General features: G+C 50.1%; 1 protein-coding gene across 5 annotated transcripts in view; it reads right to left on the bottom strand.

Annotated features, from left to right (window-relative positions):
* DNAJC5 (DnaJ heat shock protein family (Hsp40) member C5) overlaps positions 1–15718 on the bottom strand; it is a 30919-nt gene extending 15201 nt beyond the window's left edge. Inside the window, exon 1 of one of the 5 annotated variants that reach the window (XR_010935537.1) lies at positions 15536–15718. The gene's annotated coding sequence lies outside the window, so the exon portion shown is untranslated. Of the gene's footprint in view, positions 1–10300; positions 10447–11880; positions 12047–15535 lie in introns of those variants that run through there. The other 4 variants (XM_067708781.1, XM_067708782.1, XM_067708784.1 and 1 more) reach the window with 4 other exon arrangements.
* Positions 15719–17695: the final 1977 nt, after the last annotated feature.

Below are 17695 nucleotides of genomic sequence, written 5' to 3'. Positions count from 1 at the left end.
TTCGATTAAATTTCAAAGGCATCCCCGAGGCCCACGTCAGCACCTGGGGAGCAGCCACATCTCCTGAGCTACACCTGCTATTAACTCAGGAACTGCCATCCCAGCTATGCTCCCAGCCTTGGGCCCAGGAGGGTTAGGTCCTGACCTTCAGGCTGCGTCATTTTTAGTAACACATACCTTTAAAAACAAACAATGGGCACATTCTGCAAATCTGCAGTGCGTCCTGGTGCTGCTAGGAAGAGTACTGGGGCTCCTCCACACTGCGGGGCAGCCAAGCCACACACGAGCAGGGAAAAATGGGCTTCAAACCAGTCAAAGCTCGCCAACCCCAAGAGGCAGGGGTCCGGTAAAGGGGGAGGCTTTTCTGGAGCATACGCAGTCTGTCCTCCCTCACTGCCGCCAGGACAAGTCTGTAAAGCACGGCTCTACTCCTGTCACCACCCCACTCAGGTCCTTCCCCAACAGCCCACTGGCTGCAGCATCAAATCCCAGCTCCCGGGCCTGCCCTACAAGGTCCTATTGGACACAGACCCTGTCTGACACCAGCCTCTTCCTGCCACTGCGCCCACTGGGCCTCACGGCCTGACAGCTCGCTCTTAGGCAGAGGCAGTGCTGCCAACCCTGAGCACCTGGGGTCTCCTCAACGTCCTGCCCACTCCTACGTGGAACGCCTACTGAGACCTCCGACTGTGAAGCGAGATCCCTGGTGGGGATCCACGGATGTACAGCAGAACCCATCACATTCTATGCAGCCATCCTGAGCCTTGAGCATATGTCTGTGTGTTGTTTATTTGTTCAACAAATATTTAGGAAGCACCTGCCATGTGCCACACTCTGCTCTCAAAGCTGGGGATTTAGCAGTGAACAAAGTAAACAAAATGGACAAAAATCCCTGTGCTCACAGGGCACGTCTATGCTCCTTAGAAGACTTAAACATCTGCAGGGGAAAGAGATGTGTATTCTGACTCTTGTATCTCCGTGTGTAAAATCAGCACGCACTGAATGTTTATGAAGAGTTGCTGTTGAATTCAACCTACTATTGCAGAAAAAAATCATATGCCAACTTTGGAAAAATCATATGCCAACTTTGGAAGAACAGACTTGAAAACGTCTTAAAAGGAAGGCTATTTGGTTCTGTTTTTGTTTTTGTTTTTGTTTTAATCCCCCTCCCTCCCTCCCTTCCTTTCTTGGTTGCGCCGGGTCTTAGTTGCAGCAGGCGGGCTCCTTAGTTGCAGCACGTGAGCTCCTCAGTTGTGGCATGCAAACTCTTAGTTGCAGCATGCATGTGGGGTCTAGTTCCCTGACCAGGGAGCGAACCTGGGCCCCCTGCACTGGGAGTGCAGAGTCTTATCCACTGAGCCACCAGCGAAGTCCCTTGGTTCTGTTTTAAATATTTTATATAATATTTGATACACAGAAAGGAAGATATGGCACATATAAGTCATGATGCATCATGATAAAATAAACACCATGATCCCATCCTTCAATTTAAAAACTAGAAAATTACCAATAATTTTGAAACTTCCTGCATTCTCCCCATATACATTACCCTGAAGCAATGTTTATTACAATCCCTTGCTTAAAGAAATTTACCTCATATGTTTCTCCCTAAACACTATTTAGTTTTAATTTTTTCAGCTTAAGAAAATGGTCTTGGGCTTCCCTGGTGGCACAGTGGTTAAGAATCCACCTGTTGGGCTTCCCTGGTGGCACAGTGGTTGAGAGTCTGCCTGCCGATTCAGGGGACACGGGTTCGTGCCCCGGTCTGGGAAGATCCCACATGCCGCGGAGCGGCTGGGCCCGTGAGCCGTGGCCGCTGAGCCTGCACGTCCGGAGCCTGTGCTTCGCGACGGGAGGGGCCACAGCAGTGAGAGGCCCGCGTACGGGGGCGGGGGGGGGGGGGAAGACTCCGCCTGCCAATGCACGGGTTTGAGCCCTAGTCCGGGAAGATCCCACATGCCACGGAGCAACTAAGCCCATGTGCCATAACTACTGAGCCTGCGCTCTAGAGCCCGCGAGCCACAACTACTGAAGCCCGTGCGCCTAGAGCCTGTGCTCTGCAACAAGAGAAGCCACAGCAATGAGAAGCCCGCGCACCGCAACGAAGAGTAGCCCCCCTTGCCACGATTAGAGAAAGCCCATGTGCAGCAATGAAGACCCAATGCATCCACAAGTAAATAAATAAATAAGACCTTGTTTAAAAAACAAATGGTCTTAACACTGTGTATGCAGCCTTCTGGGACTTGTTTTTTTTGGCCCGTGACTTGTTTTTGAAACTCAATATATTTCTAAGATTCTCCCAAATTGCTGGATATATCTATAATTCACTCATTCCTAGTACTGGACAAATTCCATTTTGGGAACAGGCCACAACTTGTCAATCCATTCTTCTACTGGAAGATGCCTGGTCATTCCCAGGTTTTGCTATTACTGGGGTCCTCTGAACCTTCTGAGCAATTCCCACCTACAGTTTCTCTAGGGCAGTGCCGGGCACGGGGTGATGCCCTGCCAGCTCAGGTTAGTGCTAAGGGCAGAAGTTGACAGCAAAACTTACCCAACTGTCAAAGCAATAGCAAATAAGCACAGGAGAAGATACTCAACATCTCTACCCATTTGGGAAATGCAACTTCAAACTACAATGAGATACCACTACATATGTATCAGAATGGCTTAAAAAATAACCAGACAACACCCAGTGGCTAGACCCGTACACTGCTGGTGGCACACCAAACGGGGCAGCCACTCTGGAAGAGAGCTGGAAGTTTCCTATAAAGTTAAAGACAGGCTTTCACGTGACCCAGCCATCCCGCTCCTGAGCATTTATTCAAGAGGAACGGGAATTAATGTTCACATGGAAAACCTGTACATGAATATTTATAATCGCTAAACCCAGAAACAACACATATGTCCCTGTGAAAGGATAACAAATTGGAAGGTGAACACAATGGAGCACCACTCGGCAGCAGAAAGGAACGAAGCGTCCATCACACAACGTGGAGGATTCTCAGTAACACTGGGCTGAGTGAGAGAGGCTGGCCGCAGAGGCTAGAAGCTCTATGATTCCATGTACGTGACATTCTTGAAAAGACAGCTATACCTACAGAGAGCAGAACAGTGGATGCTGTGGGCGTGGGGGGTGGGTACGGATGAGCGTGTTCCACAGCCTGAGCAGGGTGATGGTTACACAAATCTCTATGTATTAAAACTCAAGAGAACCATACATCAAAAAAAAAGGTCAATTTTACTGTATGTTTATTTTAAAAACGTAAAAAGAAAAAAATCTGGGCTTGCATTTTTTTGTTTTGTTTGCAACTTATTCTTCTAGCTAGTCATTTTCATTGTAGTTTACAAAAGTATCAGCCTGTGACACAATGGAAATGAAAACAAATAAAATCTGATCCTTCACCACAAACAGATTAGGAAGAACTGTTGTAGGGTGTGTACCTACAAGTGGAACTTTAGGGTCCCAGAGAAGGGGCAGGCCAACCGCTACCCAGATGACCACACCCCACAATGATGGGCGCCCCCAGCCTTCCCGATTTCCCACCCATCTCTTTTTACTTATCATGAACACAAGTTCATACATTTTTCTATTGTGGTAAAAACTATAGGACTGACCACCTTAACCACTCCTACGTGTACACTTGGGTAGTGTTACCTATTTGCACATTATCATGCAACAGATCTCTCACTTTTTCTTTTTTTTTGGCCACACTGCACAGCACGCGGGATCTTAGTTCCCTGACCAGGGATTGAACCCGTGCCCCCTGCAGTGGAAGCGCGGAGTCCTAACCACTGGACTGCCAGGGAATTCCCTCTCACAATTTAATGTAACTGAATATATCAAATCTGTGTGAACGTATTTTTTCTCTTTTTTGTTCAATAAATCCTTCTCCATCCCAAAATCCAAAGCGAATTCTCCTACACTTTATTCTAAAGTTTTGTCACCCACAGGTCATCCGCTCCATCTGGGGTTAACCTGGGCCCAGCATGAGACACAGACCAGCATCACTCGTCTGAGCAATGCCAGCCCCGAAGTCCCAGACGCCCCCACAGCATGTCCAGTCTTCCCCTGGGACCTGCAGGTGCACTCTAACTTCCACAGGGGAGGATTATGGGTGGTGGTGAGGACTCTCTATCTGGTTCCATTCTGAGAGTACTTTATTCAAAAACCTCCAAAATTACCTGAGGCAGTCTCAAAAATTTTTACAAAAGCTACAAATTCTGTTACTTCTACACACATCATTAAATAATACTTAAAACAATCATATTTTAATACAAGCATCCATTACAAAGACAAGGTGGGTTTAAAAGCAATGAACAGAGACTCCCCTGGCGGTCCAGTGGTTAAGACTTCGCCTTCCAATGCAGAGGGTGTGGGTTCGATCCCTAGTCGGGGAGCTAAGATCCCACACGCCTCGGGACCATAAAACTAAAACATAAAAAAATAAATAAAATAAAAGCGATGAGCGGGTAATCCCATGAGCCACACCTCCTGGTGTGCAGACAGGTTTGCCCCCTGTGTCCCCTGGGGACAGGCCGTGGTGGGAAGGCCACACCAGGGCCTCTCACTGTCTCTGGGGATGCCCCTCCGAGATGCAGAGGTTTCCAGGGCTGCCATGGAGGTGCTCCAGCCTCCCTGCCCGCTGCTGGTCATCGCAGGAACGTGGCTGGACAGGCAGCCTTGAAAGCCGCTGTGTTGCCAGGGGTAGGAGGACAGAGTGCCCGGAGTAAAGAAAGTTCCAGGCCACAACGATAATACACCGTATCATGGGTAGTCTGAAAATACAGAAGTTAAGAAAAAGGCTAATAATGTAAGAAAAAGGCTGTTAGGAACCTGAGGAGAGAGAGGCACTACTCTAGGAAGAAAACGTCATCAGAGCAGGGTCCAGGCTCTGTAACGAACGTGGTTTCCACAAGTGGGAATAACGTAAACAATTTATGGATTTTCAGCAATAAACTTACAGACAAGCACCTTTATGTTTACAAAACACAATGTAAATTTCTCTTGACAGTGTAAAAGTAAAAGGACAAATGAAAGTCAGAGGAGGAGAAGGGAAGAAAGGAAGAAAGGCCGACCCCCTGCAGTTAGCGAGAGGACAACGCCTGCTGCTGATGGCGCAGGACCAAGTCCTGTCACACAGGGGACAAGGGGTAAGCGCAGCTACGCTGGGACAGGAGGACAGAGACGCTGCTACGTCGGGTCAGGACAGAAGGAACAGGGGATCCGCCAGGTGATGGGTCGGGACACAGCCATGAGGTGCGATTCAGTGACCGTGAGCCAGCACCTCGGGGAGGGGATGGGGTGCAGCCCGGTGCGGGCACGGCTGCATAGCCTCCCACACTTGGGGCCTGGCCCCACAGAAGAAAAACTTCACTGAAAATAAAGATACTAAAGACAAAGTACAACTGGTGTTCCAAAGACAGCTGACCTCTCTCCTTTGAAGGAAGCGTCATTTAAAATCCATGAGGAACCTTGGAAAAAGGACATTCAAGAAACAGCTGGGGGCGTGGGGGCTTCCCTGGTGGTCCAGTGGCTAAGACTCTGCGCTCCCAATGCAGGGGACCCAGGTTCAACCCCTGGTCAGGGAACTAGATCCCGCATGCATGCTGCAACTAAGACCCAGACCAGCCAAATAAATAAATAAATAAATAAATATTAGGGGGGAAAAAAAAAAAGAACCAGCTGGGTCTGGAGCACTTCACCCCCTCAGGAGGGCCAACTCCTACCGGTGCTGGGGACACACTCAGAACACGGTGGAAAACCGGTGGTTTGAATGCATGACTCCGAACTCATTATCTGTTCCAGAAGGAAAAGATTAATACACTGCAGAGTAGAAGGAAACGGCCACCAATGGCCTCCACAGACATATCTGAAGAATTATAAGCAAGAGTCAACAAACATGGAAGGGGTAAAAGGGACGATGCTGAGTCTCACAGTCGTCCGTTCCCTTTACTCCTGACTTAAAATGAATTCCAAACGTAAAGAATTCCTAAATTCTTCAGGAAAATAGAGGAACCCCTAAAGATGCCATCTTTCTTCCTTAATTCTAAGAAAAATAAAAAGCAACAGTGATGCCAAGCCTTAAGACAAAGAGAGAGCATTAGAGTCAAACGGATCCGTGTTTAAGAAGGGCTCCCCGCCAATCATCAAAGCACCAGAGAGAATGGGTCTAAACCCCAGGCAGACGGGCCAGCCTACCAAAGCACAGTAACTAAGTAGCACTTTCACCTAACAATAAGCACAATGCTTGGTCACAAAAAGAGCATGTATTCCAGTACTAAAGACACTGAACCCTCGGCCCTCACAGAGGGAGCACAAGGCTGACCAGCAAGGGCTCAGCAGACACCCCCGGGGCAGCTGAAAGGCCCCAGCATGGCCGCACCCTAAGCCCTTCTGAGGTATAAACTGAGCGACTGCCCCAGTACCGGCCGAGCATTCAGTACGGTCTATGGAATTAATTTTATCAGTAGTGACTTACGTCCAGAAACCAAATAAGGATTTTCTTTCATAAACTAATGCTTACATACAGTCAGTCAAAAGGAAAAGGTCAGAAGTTGAGCAAAACAACTCTAACTATGTGTCTGAATACAAGGAGAGTCAAAAAAAACACTGAACATTCTCAAAAGCCTGTGACTCAGAGCGGAGGCTGCCTGTGGCCCAATGTGGACGGGAGAGCCCCACTTCCGAGCCGGCCCTCCTGGTCCTGCCTGCCCAGCATCCCTGAGGTGCAAACAACAGGGCGACGCTGCCTCTGTGTAAAGCGCGCCTAAAACAAGCTGGAACCCTGACACCAGAACATGACCGACAGACACAGGTGACATTTCCATCATCACAGCACTGGGGCCAACAGGTACTCACCTATGCACAAGGCTGCAGAAAGAGATTCTAGGAAGACCAGTGCTATGGCCAAACATTTCCAGAAAACCTTAACATCTTCTCAAAGCTAAACATGAAACTAGACAGTGGAAGGCAAAAGTATTTCTTATAAAAGTAATGAGCACGGGAGCTTTCTGGGTGTTGGTGTTCTAACCTCACAACCCCTACAACCTCAGGTACTGAAGTCACAGGCACCCTTCAACCCAGGCAGCCACCTGCCGCCCCTGGCCCTCCGCGGACCAGGCCTGCGGATCAGCAGATAGACTGGAGAACCGGAGGTATCTGTATCGTGACAGAAAGGGCGTAACGCTGACTGGCAACCAGGTGCAAGTCCACTCTCGTGAATGTTTACCAGGAAGGATTTCTTACTATCTAGAGACCATCACGACATTCAAATCCTCAACTTTGAATATCACATGAAAATACTTGTGAACAAAGTCACGGTCACACAGAAGCACGTAGGCTAAGAGACCTACTTAACGCTCCCGGGAGAGCCCACAGGCTCAGAGCAGTGCAGTGTGTGACACTGACAACCCAACGACCCACCAGCTTGGGGGCAGCTCCGCCCCCAGGGAGGGGACTGGACGCTCCAACTCCAGAATGAGCAGAAGCCTAAGATACACATAGCGGGTCGAAGTTCATCAAACGCAGCAGATGCAGCCACGACGTCTTCTGTGTCTCCAGCAGGAATGTGTCCCGAAACGCATCCACTGGAAACCGCGCTGCACTGGGACGCCCCAGCCAGGGCTGCCCCACGTGAAAGCCCTGGGGAGGGGGCCGCCAGGGTTCCCACTGCTGGACTGACTGCCTCTGATGAAGCAATGGACCCTGCAACGATGACCAAAACCAACCATTCTAGTACTAAATCAAGTATGAGCTGCACGAATTACCCCAGGACGAGCCAAGTGTAGAGAGACGCCTGATGTCAGAAGCGTGTCAAGACACACGCATTGCACATGCTATCACAGTTGTACTGGTGACAGAACTTACGATTACTGCTGTAATTTTACCAACATGGTACCTACAACCTAGGGAGTGCTTACCATGTGCAGGCACTTAGGGGCACACATGCTCCGGACCAAGAAGCCTGTGGGGCAGGTGCCCAGTCCAGTGGGTGATGAGAGTGTAGCTCTTGGGCTACCTGGCTGGGCTGGAGCCTGGCTCTGCGACACATGGGCTCAGTGACCTGGGCAGTTACTCAACAGCTTCATCTCCTCTTCGTCCAGTGGGGCTGCAGACAGCCTGGCACAGTGTGTCCGTGATCGAGTCGTGTGAAATGTAGAGAACAGTGCCGGGTACAAGATTTACACGAGCCGTTACTGTTACTGCCTCCAACTTACAGATGAGAAGACTAAGGCCCAGAAACGGGGTCATCTGGAGGCCTCTGTGCCAGGGATCAGCAGGACTGGGATTCAGGTTCACACCTGACTCCAAGTGCTGTACAATTCGACAGATTCTCGGTAACCATGTCACAAAGCGGAGTAATTTTTCCCTGTCCTGAGCACAAATAACTTATTTTCTTGTACTAACCTACAAGCCTTATCTAAATAAGGTACTGTATTAACCCTTTACTGTGTTTTTAAACTAAAATATATACACATACAAAGTTTATAATGGTGAATGAAAGTTATGTAGGTTATACTTTATTTGACTCTCAGCTTGAACACTAATATTAATTATTGTTGCATACATTTTAGATGTAAAATCCGTACTTCACTGATTTGCCTTATTGTCGTTTGCCTTTTAAAAATATAGGAAAAGTCCTGTCTTCAAGGCTTTACAGGGCAGGCATCTAATCAGGTAAGGCTGTACCGAGCTGCTACTCACTGAAACACGCTCTGCCCCTGTGACCAAAGAGGCGAGCTGTTCGTAAGCTGGATGGTCATTCTGGGGTGAGGAAAGGACAAAGACCCCTGCCCACTCCAGGGAGCAGCAGGGGAGTCTGATGAAGTGACAGGTCTGCCTCACGACACTGCGACTCTGTGAGCAGTTTAAGGAATGCCACAAGTAAGAGGTAGATCACAGACACTTATGAAGGTTTGCACAGCTCCCTCAGAGGAGAGCAGGTCCAAGAGTGCCCCTAACGCCTACGTGCACTGCAGTCCACCAGCCTGAGTGAGGATGAGATGGTGTTAGGAGCTGGCTGGACAGGCTGGCCTACTCGGCCACCTGGACAGCCCCCTCAGATAATGGGTTACAGTTACCCTTGTCACGAATCAATTTTTATAAAAGAAAGGACAGGGGCAGGTGAAACAAGTGTGGGAGTCACGTGGATACTACACACCAGGGAGAAGGATGCTGTTGGTAACAGTCAGTTAGGGTCACCCAACCAGGCAGGATGATGCAAGAGAAAACGTCACCAACCGAAACAGCATTTTAAGAGGTAAATTCCGTGTTGTCATTTTAAGGTGTGTGACAGCATTACTTGTGCTTATTCTTCAATACCACACTTTCATACCAGAGAAAATATGTGAATCGCACCTTCCTCATCCACACGATTGGATAACAGCTACCGTGCACGGCTGTCCTGGGGATTACGGCGGATGCGTACAACCCTGGCCTGCTCGCAAGCAGACTGCTTCAGAGGGTTTGCCGCAGCGGGAGGGGAGGCATCCTCTAAGCGAATTTTAGAAGAAAACAAACTGTTTCCAACAGACAACTATGCTTCGACAAGTTAAGAAATACTTCATAGACAATCCTTACATTGTAGACGTTCTAGTTTCATCTCAAAATGAAACTGGGCCATTAAATTGCGTTAAAATATTTCAGCTTTACTTGTGATGAGCCTCATGATTCAAAGTATCAGGTAAATACAGTCCAGTAAAAATTGTTACCCAGAATACAACTTCTTTTTCAATTAAAAAAAAACCAAAAAACCAGATGTGGCCTGGTCTCACGCATCTTAAAAAGCCTATTTATCACTAAATTATCACTCTTTATTTCTTAACTTACTTAAAATTCTTATTTTAAAGGACACAGCAAAATTTATTGCAACTGGCTGAAAAAAATCTCACATTTTATTATCAAACCCTACAGCAGTAGCTAAATTAGCAGCAAAATATAAAGTGTTAAAATCCTGTGTAGGTGAAGAAGAAAAGACACACACTGCCGGAGGAAATATAAATTTAGCAATATATGGCAAAAATAATAAAGTCTGTATTCTCTGACCTAGAATTTTTCATTATTTATCTTAGAGAAACCCTCTCCCAATTAAAGACACTCCTTTTCAGTCAAGGAAGATTCACTGAGACCACCTAACTACAAACCAAACATCTGCTGTGCTAATCCCTTCCAATAACAGAAGGAAAAAACTAAAAGCCAGGCAGCGGCACATGCTCCCTCTGCAGAGCCCGGTCCAGCTCAGTCGGGGCTGTGACGCGGAGCCTATGGTCTTGGACCCCCAGCGCCCGAATTCATTACCTCTGAAGCACCACAGGGCCAGACAGTACAGGATAACTCAGTTCTGATGGCTTCACTATAACACATTTCACTCCACCCAGTGAAAAGAACAGAGGTGAAGGGCAGAGAGAGCTCTCTAAGAAAGGGGCTGGCCATCCCAGAGATAGCCAGGGCGGGGCTCAGCCGGCAGGGTAGCAAGTCAGCATTCCAATCCTCTGACTTCCAGGCTTGCAACTTTATAACCAGCTGGCACAGAATTCCTCAGAACACAGCAATGGAGACGCCAAATGACTGCACATTTCACCGTGTACACCGCCATGTTTTCTGGTGTCACGTGTTCAGTGCAGAGAAATTAAAAGCACAATAAAATTATAAGTAATTCGGAGCTTCCCTGGTGGTGCAGTGGTTAAGAATCCGCCTGCCAGTGCAGGGGACACAGGCTCGATCCCTGGCCCGGGAAGATCCCACATGCCGCGGAGCAACTGAGCCTGTGCGCCACAACTACTGAGCCTGCGCTCACAACTACTGAAGCCCATGCGCCTAGAGCCCGTGCTCTGCAACGAGAGAAGCCATGACAATGAGAAGCCCACGCACTGCAAAGAAGAGTAGCCTCAGCTCACTGCAACCAGAGAAAGCCTGCGCACAGCAATGAAGACCCAATACAGCCAAAAATAAAAAAATATATATTAAATTATAAGTAACTCATGATGATGAACGAGGTTCATTTACACTCATACATTCTAGAAATATTCACTGATCACTCACAATGTATCACAAAATTTGAAAATATTAGTCGGGTTTAATGTCAGGAAAAAAAGACTACGGTTTCTGCCACAGAACTAAGTTCTAAAAACCAGTGCTGTAGACACACCTACAATGGAGTATGATTTTGGAGGGAAGTGGGCCTTCGATGTATACGGACAACCCTTGAAAAGCAAACCACTTACGAAAGCATTTTCAGTGACACCCACTGAATGCATGGTCTCACTACACACTCTCTCTTTGGAGAATGAGATTCTGTACTTCTTTTCTGCAATTTCAATGTGAGCTACCAATATGTTTGCAAAACTCTTAGAATTTAAAACAACTCTTACCTGCTAAAGACCAAAACCTATTAAATGTCTGCAAGTACTAATAACCAAGAGAACATACCATTTCACCCATACAACGGCCTCTAACAAAATTAATGCAAAGACAACGAAAGACAAAATCAAAAGTAAGAATTGTTTGGTGATCTAATCCTTAAATCCTCTGGGTTGAATTTCGAGTGACCAATAACAGGCTGCTGTTAATCCTCTTCAGGGGATGTCACTACCTGAGCACTGGCCTTGCTATCAGCACAGTAAAAGCATTAACAGTTCTCTCTCTCTCTTTTTTTTTTTTTTTGGCTGCACCGCGTGGCATGTGGGATCTTAGATCCCCCGACCAGGGATCAAACCCACGCCCCCTGCACTGGAAGCTTGGAGTTTTAACCACTGGGGCACCAGGGAAGTCCCAACAGTTCCTTCTCTTAAATGAGGGATAGCATTTTCATAAAATATGACTACTGTCATTTTTCAGCATCTTTGTCACTTAAACTTAGGAAGCAGTTGATGACATACCTTCCCACTTACCATCTCCTGTACTCCCCCAACAGGCAGTAAGGGCAGGTACCATGACCCTCATCTTAGTGGGGCCCCATCATGTGAGCCCGAGTCTCGTCCTCTCTCAGGAAGGAAAGTCTAGTACAGATTCTGCTGACACACAGACAGGGAAGGACTGTGACAGAGCAGGAGATGAGTCTGCAGCTGAAGAATGCTCTGATCTGACCGTCCAATAAGAACATAAAAACAAGCCCCATTTGGGGAGCACTGCAGTTTTAACTACTGCATGGGGAGCACCGTCAAGAGCCAACAGTCTCCTGTCCACCTCCTGGGCAAGAGGAGGCCGTCACCTTCCACATCTGTCCCCTGAAGACACAGGGTCTGTTTCCTTACTGGAAAACTGGCTGCCCTCTGGCTGAGATATATGGTTTGCCTACAGCACTGTATGCTCCAAACCTGGTACAAAGTACTTTATAAAAGAGTAAAGGAATTTTTCAAGGGTGATTATATCTGTGTCTATCATGCCATTTTGGGGCTTCCCTGGCGGTCCAGTGGGTAAGACTCTAGGCCTCCACTGCAGGGAGCCCAGGGTTCAATCTCTAGTTGGGGAGCTAAGATCCCACATGCTGTGCAGTGTGGTCAAAAAAAAAGAAAAAGAATCATTTGTAAATCAATTATACCCCAATAAAAATGTTTTTAAAAAATCATGCTCATTTTATTTCCTGACTTTAAAAGCAAAGTCCCACCTTAAATAAAATTCCACCTCGTCTCCTTACTCCAGCCTCCCAGCCTCAATTTTAGTCATTCATCCCACACCTACTGAGCATCTTCTCCAGCCCAGGACCAAGGCAAGCACGTCACACCTGGGCTCTGAGATGCACGGTCAGCAGCAGCCTGCTAGGGATTCTGCCTGGTGGTGTCAGGTCGGTCAGCACAGGAACCAGTGCAGAGGCCTGGCCTCAAGTTCCAGGTCTGAGACTGAGCAAAAAGCACACGTCTCCAGGGTAGCTCAGCACTGAGCACAGAGCCATCCTTCCTCCACGAGTGAGGGGGACTCAAGAACACAAAGGGCCAAGAAACATGCAGTATCTGTTCAGTCCCAGCACCACGTTAATACAATGAAAAACCAAGAACATAAATTCACTCTGAGTGAAGGTTCTGGAAATGACTTGAGTCCTTCAGTCACACATCAGGATTCAGAGCAGGCCTCAGAACAGCTCACTTTCACGTGGTTCCAACAGATTACTCCACCTCACCCATTTAATCGACAAATGTCGGGACTTCCCAGGTGGTCCAGTGGTTAAGAATCGGTCTTGCAATGCAGGGGACGCCGGTTCGATCCCTGGTCAGGGAACTAAGATCCCACGTGCCGCGGGGCAACTAAGCCTGCGTGCCACAACCAGAGACCGCGTGTGCCGCAACTATAGAGCCCACGCGCTCTGGAGCCTGCGCGCCACAACTAGAGAGAAGACGGAACACCGCAACGAAGAGCCTGCATGCCGCAACTGAGACCCGATGCAACAAACAAACAAATAAATAAATTTATAAACAAAACATAACAAATGTCACTGAGTATTTGGGACTAGCATGTGGGTTTTACTTTCTGGGGGGTTAATCAAAGACAAAATTTCTAAAAGCATTATTACCAGTGGTAGATCTGACAAAAAACTTTTTATTTTGCACTAACTATATACTAAAAGTTGCAAAAAGATTTACAGGGAGATCCTAGTACCTTTCTGATCTTCCTCTTAACTGGCTGTCCTTTCCCAAAGGGGAGGTGACTTGCCACACACCTCCCTCAGAACCCAGCCACAGTACTCAGTACTCAGCCACAATGACTTTCCAGTGACACGGTCACTGTATTGCAGAGCTGCTACTACAATCATCACTTCCATTCATTCCAACAGTATTTCCTGGACACGCAGTACGTGCCAGCCACCGTTCTTTGCACAAAACAGCCTCCCTGTGGACTTCACCTCACAGTAAAACATTAAGTATAATAAATATATTAAACAGGACATTAGAAGAATGAAGTGCTGTGGGAAAACTAAGCAGGAAAGGGAGACAGGAAACAGGAAGTGGCGAGCTGAAATTCCAGGTAAAGCAGTAAGGGAAGTCCTGCCCTCCCGGAGCCTAAGGGTGAGGGCGCCGGTGATCTGGGTAGAGCCAGGGACGGAGCACAGGAGTCTGTTAAGAGCCTGGCAAAGAGGCCACTGTGGCGAGGGGCCCGCAGAGTGAGTCAGGGAGCCAGGGATAGGGAGACTGGTCACAGAGGATGGGGGTGGCCTGACAGGCATCCCTGCCCCGCAAGGGTCCCCATCCGAGGCCACACTGGTTCCGTAGCTGAGATCCCCCAGCAAGGCCTTGTCTCCTCCACGTGCCTCTCTAGTGTCTGCTCACCGGGACAACCCCTGGCTGCTCTGACTTCACCAGGGCCAAGGGGGCCAGGCATGGGGGTCCTGCAACACGTGTGCCTCTCAGAGCCCCGTGCTGCTGGAAGCACCTGCCACTCAGCCCCTGGCTTGGCCACGTGCCATCAGAGATGCCCCAAGTCCCGCAACCCTGACACAGGTGGAAGGAGAGCTGCACGCTCTCAGGAGGTTTCTGAAAGCCCGTAAGTCCTGCCTCACAATTTCATCTCTCAAAGTCTGACAGGCACCTCGATCCTGAAACTCAGCACCACGTTTAACAAGAGAGAAGCAAATAAACGAACACAAAATCTCAGAAGCTTTGACTAGAGTTCTGCCTTCAGGCAACCAGATTTAAGACGGGGCAGTATAACTGTCGATGTCAGCAAGGTAGTTTTTAAACAGACAACTAGTAAGGACAAAGGTGTCCAGGACAGCACCTCTCAGTCTATGACCCCTATCACACCTAAACCTGAAAACCAAAACAGAAACTTTTGCTTCTTTTCCTGCATAGCAAAACAGAGCGAATTTTGAGAACTCATCTCTTAGGCACATGAAAAAGCGAGTCCCTGATCCAGCCGCTCAACACAAACAAGTTCGAACCCACGGGAATGAGTTCCTAACCCTCTCTCGGTAAGACTACAACACAAGGCACTGCTTCAGATGTCCTCGCGAGCAGAGAAAACATTTTTTTCTTACAAACCAGATGATTTTCACCCGCGAGATTAATCTACAGCGCGTCAAGGAACAAAGCTAAATTCCGCGAGCTATAAGCGTAATGACCCAGGCACAGGTTACGTGGCTGCTGGACCGGCGGCGCCCCTCTTTTCGGCCCTCAGGACCGCAAAGACCCCCCCCGGGGCGGGGGCGCCCCGCGCAGACCCCGGCCCCCGAGCGCGAGCTGCGCTGGGGTGGGGGGTGGGGGCCCTGGCTGCCGCACGTCGGGTCTCTGGCCGCCCCCAAGCGCGGGCCCGGTGGCCCGACCGCGGCGCACGGCCTGGGCCTTCCCGCCGCTCCTCCGGCCGCGCCGCCGCCCCCGGTCCCGAGGGGGGAAGGAAGGGGGAGGGAGGGTCGTCGCCATTTCCGCCTCCTGGCGCGCGGCCCCGCCACCCCGCGCCGTGCCACCCTGCACCCCCTCACCCCACCCCCCGTCACCCTCATCTCGCGCCCCGCCCCCGCCTCTTCATTCCGCTCTCGTCACCCCGAACCCCCGCCCGCCCGCCCGCCCGGCCTGACGCGAGGCCACCGGCCCGCCGCGAGCTCACCTGTCCGCCTGCCCGCCCGCCCGCCGGCTCCGCTCCTCCCTGCGCGGCGCTGCTGGGCAGCCGGCCGACGCGCTCCTCAGCCGGGGCTGCGCCTCGGGACTCGGCGGCGGCGGCGGCGGCAGCGGAGACGGCGATGGGGGCAGTGGCAGAGGGCGCGGGAGCAGCACCGGCAGAGGCGGCGGGGGCGCGCACGCTCACGCACGCTCACGCACGCACCCGCACCGGCGCGCGCGCTCCCGGGAGGACGTGGGCGCCGGCGGGTCGGAGCCGCGGGAGGGGCAGGCCGAGCGTGCGCCCAAAGGGCTGGGCGAAGGCTCCGCCCACTAGTGGGGCGGAGCCCCGAGTGACAGCCCACGGGCGGGGCCCCGGGAGCTGTGGGCGGAGCTCGCACCGCGGAGTCGGAAGCGTCCACCGCCCCGCAGGGGCGGGGCCGAGCGCGGGGGCGGGGCCTGTTCATCAGAGCGTCAGGTGCTCTCCGGTGGGCCGGCAGGTGCTGCGGCCAGCCGCCCTGAAGAGGTGCGGGGACTTGTCTTGCAGCTGAGTTTGCCCCGCGCTTTACGTAAGATTGAGAACGCATAATTGTTCTCGTCAAAGAACGGGAGAGGGAGCTGGTGGGAGATGACCAGGAGGCCGGCGGCCCCTGAGCCACTGTTTGGGACTGACGTTTGCTCATCCGTGCAGCGCAGAGATGCGACTTCCTGCCTTCCTGCCCAATCACCGAAGTGCCGCCGCCATTGTCCGGGCCCTCCCAGAACCACCTACAAACAATGTCTTGAAAGGGCAGTTGAACCAACTTCCACTCACTTCCCTCCCTGTCCAGGTACGACCACTGCTCATCTCACTGACCCCCTGAGGGAGGGGAGACCTGCTCGTTACCCTTCCCTATCACTTCTTATGACAGAAACAGTTCTACCATTTACTGAGTGCCTGCTCTGTGCCCGGTACACCGGCATGCGCCAGTTTTCATCCTAGAAGCCATCCAACAGATTTTCTGGCCAGCCTCCCCACTTCCATGCTTGCCCACTGGCCATTTTCCACTCAGCGGAGTCATACTCTTAACACAGAAACTTTGTGACATCCAAGTCTCCCTAAACACGTTGAGTAAAATCCAAACTCTTTGCCAACAAGCTCCAGCCCCGTCTACCTCTGCCCACTTACACCTCTCTGCTAGCATGCCGGCCTTGAACTGCCCAGTTTGTCCGAGGCTCAGGGCCTGTAAGTGGCAGAGAGCTCAGGAAGTCGCCTGGCGGCCATTAAATTGTGCAACATCAAGCAGGCACGAAAAGGCCTTTGAAAACCAAGAAACAGAAGGGCCAGATTAGTGTCTGTTGATTCAAAAGGATTAAAGATCCCGGGCCAGAATCACAGGAGTGAGAGAACCAAATGAACCCGGTACCAATTTCAGAATGAAGCTGTGTTGGGCACTGCAAGAATGAATGAAGCAGGCCTTAGTGAGTCCCTCCTTGACCTACTAGTTCCACTTTAGGGATATTCTTTCTAAGAAAATGTTCCCCAATACAGAAAAAGTTGTATGCACCAAGCTGCTCTCGATGGTGTTATTTGTAATAGTGAAAATGGAAACCTGCACAACTGTACAAATAAGCACATTCAAATGGAAAAATATAGTTATAAGATGTATACGAAGGTTACCTAATAGCACTGAAAATTTTTGTGATAGCTCCTGAAAGTAAAATGAGCAAAATGCACGATATATATTAGAAGTACAGGGCTTCCCTGGTGGCGCAGTGGTTGAGAGTCCGCCTGCCGATGCAGGGGACACGGGTTCGTGCCCCGGTCCGGGAAGATCCCACGTGCCGCGGAGCGGCTGGGCCCGTGAACCATGGCTGCTGAGCCTGCGCGTCCGGAGCCTGTGCTCCGCAACGGGAGAGGCCACAACGGTGAGAGGGGCATATACCGGTTAAAAAAAAAAAAGTGAGAGAAGTACATTATTACAAATATGTCTATAAACAAACAAGCCAACCTGTTTGGAGAAAATATGAGGAAGAATACTGTCAAATATGGACAGTGGCTGCAGTCCGGCCCTGTGCTTTGCAGACCCTTCAGTTGGGCCAGGTGGATGCCTTTATCCTCACCTCGAGAGGAAACTGAGACTTCAGGGAAGCAGGTGCCATGGCTGCCCTCCAATGCCAGCCCCACCAC

This window comes from Pseudorca crassidens, chromosome 15, assembly GCF_039906515.1.
Source record: "Pseudorca crassidens isolate mPseCra1 chromosome 15, mPseCra1.hap1, whole genome shotgun sequence".
Taxonomy (NCBI): Eukaryota; Metazoa; Chordata; class Mammalia; order Artiodactyla; family Delphinidae; genus Pseudorca; species Pseudorca crassidens.
The sequence above is the reverse complement of the archived record's forward strand: the minus strand, read 5'-3'. Positions and strand labels throughout refer to the sequence as shown.